At 37.7% G+C, this 7118-nt stretch overlaps 1 protein-coding gene across 1 annotated transcript in view; it reads left to right on the top strand.

Moving 5' to 3' along the window:
* Positions 1–7118, top strand: part of LOC107142105 (aurora kinase A and ninein interacting protein) — a 17534-nt gene that overhangs the window by 2170 nt on the left and 8246 nt on the right. The window lies entirely within an intron of this gene.

The raw sequence follows: 7118 nt of genomic DNA on the forward strand, positions 1-7118 counted from the left end.
TTCCTTCCTTCCTTCCTTCCTTCCTTCCTTCCTTCCTTCCTTCCTTTTAATTAAGAACATAATACAGGGCTGGGGTTGGGGCTCAGCGGTAGAGCACTCGCCTCTCATGTGTGAGACCCTGGGTTCCATTCTCAGCACCACATAAAAATAAATAAGCAAGGGCTGGGGATATGGCTCAAGCGGTAGCGCGCTCGCCTGGCATGAGTGTGGCCCGGGTTCGATCCTCAGCACCACATACAAACAAAGATGGTGTGTCCACCGAAAAACTAAAAAATAAATATAAAAAAAAAATTCTAAATAAATAAGCAAAATAAAGATATTGTGCCCATGTATAACTAAAAAAAAAAATCATAATACAAGTTTGTAAAGAATAAAAAAATCAAATAGTGTAGAATTGTATTGAATAAAAGGCCTCACTGGTGGATACTAATGTTTACAATTTAGGGTCTTTTTTTTTCAGGGCCTTTTATGTATTTATATAAATACACTAGACCCCCGTGGTTGCCTGAAACCTCGGATAGTATTAACTCTTATATATGTTATGTTTTTTTCATATATATATATATATATATATATAAAATAAAGTATATACATATAATATATATAAAGTCTTAGTTTATAAATTAAGCACAGTAAGAGGTTAACAACAATAATTAATAATAAAATAGAACAATTATAAAAACAGTTGTAATGAAGCATGGGAATGTTTTTCAGAGGCCACAGGGAGGGTAGTATATGCAACATGAATGTGCTGGACAAAGAAATGACTCACATTCTGCTAAAGCAGGATGGTGTAGAATTTCATCATCCCACTCAATGACAATTTAAAACTTAAGAATTATTTATTTTTGGAATTTTCATTAATATCTTTGGATCTTGGTTGACTATGGGTAGCTGAAACAGCAGAAAACAAGAACTTGAATAAAAGAGGACTATTATATATACATATATATTTCCTTTACACATTATATCAGACGTTTTGTTCTGCTGCTACTATTTTACCAAATATATGCTGGAAAACTTCCTTATGAAAAATACAGATATGTATGTAAGTATGTATTTTTGTGGTGCTGGGGATTGAACCCAGGGCCTTTCATATGCTGGGCAAGAACTCTTCCACTGAGCTACATACAACCCCAGCCTGACAAAAGTTTTAGTATGAGATTATAAATGCTATTTCAATTTATACAATTTTTAAATTTTGTATTTTAACTATTCTTCCTCTACGTTAAAACATTGAAAAGTAGTTCTAACAGAAGTTTTTCTACACAGTAAAGATAAAATTATTTAGAATATGATTTGTTATTTGCTGTTTTTAGTTGTATATTTCAAGGTCATTATATTTAATTTAAAAATAATTTTTGTATTCCACCTATAATACAATTTAGTTTTTTGTTCTTGAACTAAGTAGCAGAGAAGGAAAAATGGATATAACTAAGAAAAATAACCAGGTGTGGTTGTGTATGCCTGTAATCGCAGTGGTTTAGGAGACTGAGACAGGAGGATTGCAAGTTCAAGGCCAGCCTCAGCAACTTTGTGAGGCCATAATCAACTTGGTGAGACCCTGTCTCAAAAGTTAAAAAGAAACAAAAAGGGCTGGGGATATAGTCCCCTCTGGGTTAATCTCCAGAATCAAAGAAAATAAAAGGAAGAAATGAAAAGAAAAATAGAAATAGGAAGATACTTGAAATCTTGGATGAGTCTTCAGTGGTATCTGGAGCAGCTTTCATGGAACATTGAATGCCACCTGATATTACTAACATTCAATTCATCAGAGATTCTTTGGACCCTGTCTTCAAATGTGTTCAGAATCTTATCATTTCTCACCACTTCTACCACTGCTACCTGAGCTAGAATGACCTTTTGCTAAATTGCTTTGTTAAATTTAATTCCATCATCCCATAAAAACCAGAATCTTTTTGAAGATCTGTAAGTACCATCTGGCCATGCATGTCCTCTTAGATCCATCTAGTTCGCTTAGCTCTGCTTTACTCTGTTCTAGTCATACTGACCTCTTTGCTGTTCTTCAAGCCAAGTATACCTCAGTTTGGCATCTTTATATATCTCTGCTTAAAATGCATAGGGGCGGGGCTGGAATTGTGGCTCAACGGTGGAGTGCTCGCCTAGCACGGGTGGGACCCGGGTTCGATTCTCAGCACCACATAAAAATAAAGGCATTGTGTTGTGTCCATTTACCAAAAAAAAGATTCTCTCTCTCTCTCAAAAAAAAAAAAAAAAAAGCATAGGGGTTAGCTAATCACATGGCTCTTCATCAGTTTTTCAAATGACAACTTATCAGTGAGTTCTCCCTTAACCACAAAATAGCAATCTTTTCCTTATTTCTACCTACCATACTCCCTCACAACCTTATTCTTGCTTTGTCTTTCACCATAGCACTTTTCCCCTTCAGACATCCAAAATGCTGTATATTCAAGTGTTCATTTATTGTATTTTTTATCCTCCTAGAATGAAAAGTTCCATCTGGCAGTCCTTCAAACAGTATCTTTTTATTTATTTATTTTTATTTTTTAGTTGTGGTTGGACACAGTACCTTTTATTTATTTATTTTTATGTGGTGCTGAGGATTGAACCCAGGGCCCTACACTTGCTAGATGAGCGCTCTACCTCTGAGCCCCAACCCCAGCCCTCAAACAGTATCTTGATACTCAATAAATATTTATTGAATGAGTAAATGAATGAATGAACCAATCCATCTGGGCTTTGCTTTCTCTGTTACATAGGATTGTAATTGCTTCTTATTCTCTATCTCACTCTGGTGAGAGGAGAAGTGGACTGAGCTTTTTAGTGAAAACATGGATTAGGGATCTCCAGGAAAATGTCAGTTAAAGTGTGTACTTAACAACCTCCCCCTTTTCTGATCTTACTGAAGTGATTTTTAAAAAATAGAGAAGAAATTCTAGCAACTCAGGAGCTGAGGCAGGAGGATTACAAGTTCAAGGCCAGCCTCAGCAACTTAGTGAGACTCTGTCTCAAAAAATAAAAAGGGCTGGGATGTAGCTTACTGGTAGAACACCTTGGGTTCAATGCCCAATACTGCAAAAAGAAAAAAAAAAGTTTTATTAAAACTGAAAAGGATCAATAAAAGTACTGAAGTCCAAGGTATCAGCAGCACTGTTAATGTCAGTATTGTAAGACTGCTAAGGACTATAAATGTAAATTAAATATTTATCAGTGGGGCTGGGGATGTGGCTCAAGCGGTAGCACACTCACCTGGCATGCGCGTGGCCTGGGTTCGATCCTCAGCACCACATACAAACAAAGATGTTGTGTCCGCCAATAACTAAAAAATAAATATTAAAAAAATTAAAAAAAAATATTTATCAGTTTTGTAGTGAATTCTTATAATTTTATGTTGTTTTACCCATTTTAATTATAAGTTGGACTTTCTCATGCCTAAAAGCTCAGTGACCTTGATAACAGTGTCTAGTTCTGTACTCTAATCTTCCTTTCCCTCACTTCCTCAGTGTGGTCAGTCCACACTGCTGCCTTATACCACTGTTCACTACCTTGTGGGACAGCTACATGTAGCCTGCTTGACTGATTCTGCCAGCCTTCATACCCTATGTGGACTGTACACATATGATGACCTCTTCTCAATCATTGTGTGATCTAATATATGGTGGGGGGACAACAGCCAGCGTCTCATTAAGGGGTCCTTGCTGAGGCTGGCCTTGAACTTGCAGTCCTCCTGCCTCAGCTCCCAAGTTGCTGGGATTTCTTCTCTAGTTTTTAAAAATCATTTCAGTAAGATCAGAAAAGGAGGATGTTGTAGTTAAGTACACACATTAACTGCCATTCTCCAGGATAATCCAAACCACCTTAATCTCAGATGATTATTAAGAAACAAAGCATAAATACTCAGAAATATTTACAGAATGTGAAGTTCTGGATAGATGTAGTCCACATGGGTTCTGGAACTAGACAAAAGACAAAAGGGCTCCAGTGGTTTATTTAAGAGGGTACGTCAAAGGCAAAGATAAGGGTTCAAGGGCAGAATCTTACTTCCTGATGTCTTGCAGTCAGCAGGTTGAATAACATCTTGACAGGTCACACCCATCTCAGGTGCTGTGTGGGATCTTTGGCAGAGCTTGAGGGGGGAAGTTCACCTGCATCAGGTGGCCAATCCCTGTAGGGGGTGCCTCGGGGAGTTCCCAGTGCCAGACTTATCCCCTCAGGAGGCTGCTATGTGCAACAGTCCACACATAGCCCATGGACGGCTCTTGACACTAATGCTTGGCCCACTTGCTTTAAACTACCAATTAAAATTACCTAAAGGACACTTATTTGGGTAACACCCTGGACCCAGTACTGTAAAGGCTTTGGACCACAGGTCCCCCACTGTGCTCACTGATCTGTGTGTGTCTCCAGACATGCCACAGGGATGTAAGGGATAAAACATTTTTCTCCACTTTATGCCTCCTAATCATTGGAGGGATACTTGCCATCTTAAAGGAGTGAGTATATTTAATTTATTTACTTAGGCTTTTTAAAATTTATTTTAAGTTTTTTTCCTCTTCTCACTGTCTTTTAAGGAGTGAGTATATTTTGCAATGGCAAGAACATAAATAATTTTCTTATTTTTCTTAGGGTAAGCTGTGACTTCTTATCTCCTTGTTTGTCTGTCTGTTTATCTATCTATCTATTTTGCAGTACTGAGAATTAAACCCTGAGCACTCTGCCACTGAGCTACATCCCCATCCCTTTTTTTAAATTTTGAGACAAGGTCTTGCTAAGTTGCTGAGGTTGGCCTCAAACTTGTGATCCTCTTGCCTCAGCCTATCAAATTGCTGGGATTACAGGTGTGCACCACCACGCCTGGCTAAACTGTTAAGTTTTGCGGTAATTTATTACCCAGCACTAGATAACTAATTTAGATGTTAAGAAAGGCTTCATGAACAGGAAAATAAGAAAAGGAAAAAGAAAGGCTGCATGAATAATAGTTGGAGATTTTAATACCTACTTTTGGTAGTGAGAAGATCAATTATGCAGAGATCAACAAGGAAATAGAAGACCACTATAAACCAAATAGACCTAATAGACTTGAACAGAACAGTCTACTTGACAAGAGAATACACAGTCTTCTTAGTTAAACATGGAACATTCTCTATGAATGCTATCTATAAAACAAATCTCAATAAATTTAGTTTGAAATTATAAAGTGTATTCTCCCCAATGTAATGAAGCTAGATATCAATAACAGGAAAAGTGGAAACTTTACAAGTATGTTGAAATTAAACAGCACTTTTCTAAATAACCAGGAGAGTCAAAGAAGAAATCAGAAGGAAAATTAAAGAGTATGTTGACATAGAGCCGGGCACTGTGGCACACGCCTGTCGTCCCATTGGCTCAGGAGGCTGAGGCAGGAAGATCACTTTTAGCAATACAGTTTGCTAAAATCAGTAATGAAAGCTGGGACATCATTATTGACCTTACTTATAAAGGAATATTGTAAACAATGGTATTGTAACAAATTGATGTCTTAGATGAAATGGGAAAATTCCTAGAAAGCCATAAACTACTAAAATTAGGAAGAAATGGATAATCTGAATAGACAAATTTAAAAAATGGTAATTTGAAAACTTCCTGCAGTGAAAAGTCTAGGTTCAAATGGCTTCCCTGGTGAATTCCACCAGATATTTAAAAAGTTAATATTGTGTCAATCAACTTTTCATCACTATGAAAAAATGCCTGAGAAAATCAACTTAATGGAGGAAAGATTTATTTTGACTCAGTTTCAGAGGTTTCAGGCCATAGTCACTGGGGCCCCATCCCTGTGGGCTTGGGTACGGAGGAACGTCATGGCAAAGAGTATGTGGTGGTGCAAAACTCCCCACTTCATGGTAGCCAGGAAACAGAGCAAGGAGCCGCGTCCCAGTATACTCTTCAAGGGTATGTGCTCAATGACCTCCTTCCTCCAGCAAGTCCTGCCTTCTAATGTTTTTGCTACATCCCAACAGCAGCATCATTTGGGGACCAAGTCTTTAGCACATGTCCTTTGGGAATACATTTAAGATCCAAAACATAACAAATACTAATCCTTCATAGACTCTTCCCAAAAAGAGAATGGAGGAGAATATTTCACCATTCATTCTGAGTCTAATATTAACCCTGGTACCAAAACCAGATCATGACATCACAAGAAAATAAAACTGTGGCCCAGCATCCTTATGAACACAGAAAAAGTACTCAACAAAATACTAGCAAACCAAATCTAGCAACACATGAGGATTGTACATCATGAGCAAGAGAAATTTATCCCAGGACTACAAGGTTTATGTAAGTTTGAAGATCAACTATTACAATCACCATATTAATAGCATAAAAGATAAAGCCATGTAATCATCATGGGCACATAGAAAGCATTTGACTATCTGGGTATGGTAGTGTAAGTCTGTAATTCTAGCTATTCAGGAGGCTGAGTCAGGAGGATCACAAGTTTGAGGCCAGCCTGGGCAAACTTGTGAGACCCTATCTCAAAATAAAAAATATAAAGGGACTGGGAATGAAGCTCAGTGATATTGTACCCCTGGTTTCCATTTCCAATATGCAAAATAAATAACTAGTGCAGGGCCAATTAGGCATCCCCATGCAAAAGAGTGATTTTGAACCCTGCCTCACACCATACACGCAAATCAACCCACAATGGATCATACCTAAATGTAAGATCTAAAACTGCAAAGCTTGGTAGAAAAAATGGGAGTAAATATTTATGACCTTTAATTAGGCAGTGGTTTGTTATCTATGACAGCAGAAATATAACCAACAAAGAAAACAGATTGGAATTCATTAAAATTGACAGCCTAGTTAAAGAGGGAACAAGGAATTTGGATAGTTTCCAAGGAATATATACAAATGGCCAGTGAAAGATAAAAGATGGAAAAGATATGAAAAGACAATCAAAGAAGACAAAAAGATATGAAAAAAGATGAAAATCCCAGCAGCTTGGGAGGCTGAGGGAGGAGGAAAAGGGGTGGGGAGGTGGCTCAGTGATTGAGTGTCCCTGAGTTCAATCCCTGGTATCCGCCCCACCCCACCCCCCAAAAAAGAAGAAAGATACAAAAGACATGAAAAGACCCCCCCCCCCCAAAAAAAAAAAA

Source organism: Marmota marmota, unplaced genomic scaffold (assembly GCF_001458135.2).
Source record: "Marmota marmota marmota unplaced genomic scaffold, marMar, whole genome shotgun sequence".
NCBI classification, from domain to species: Eukaryota; Metazoa; Chordata; class Mammalia; order Rodentia; family Sciuridae; genus Marmota; species Marmota marmota.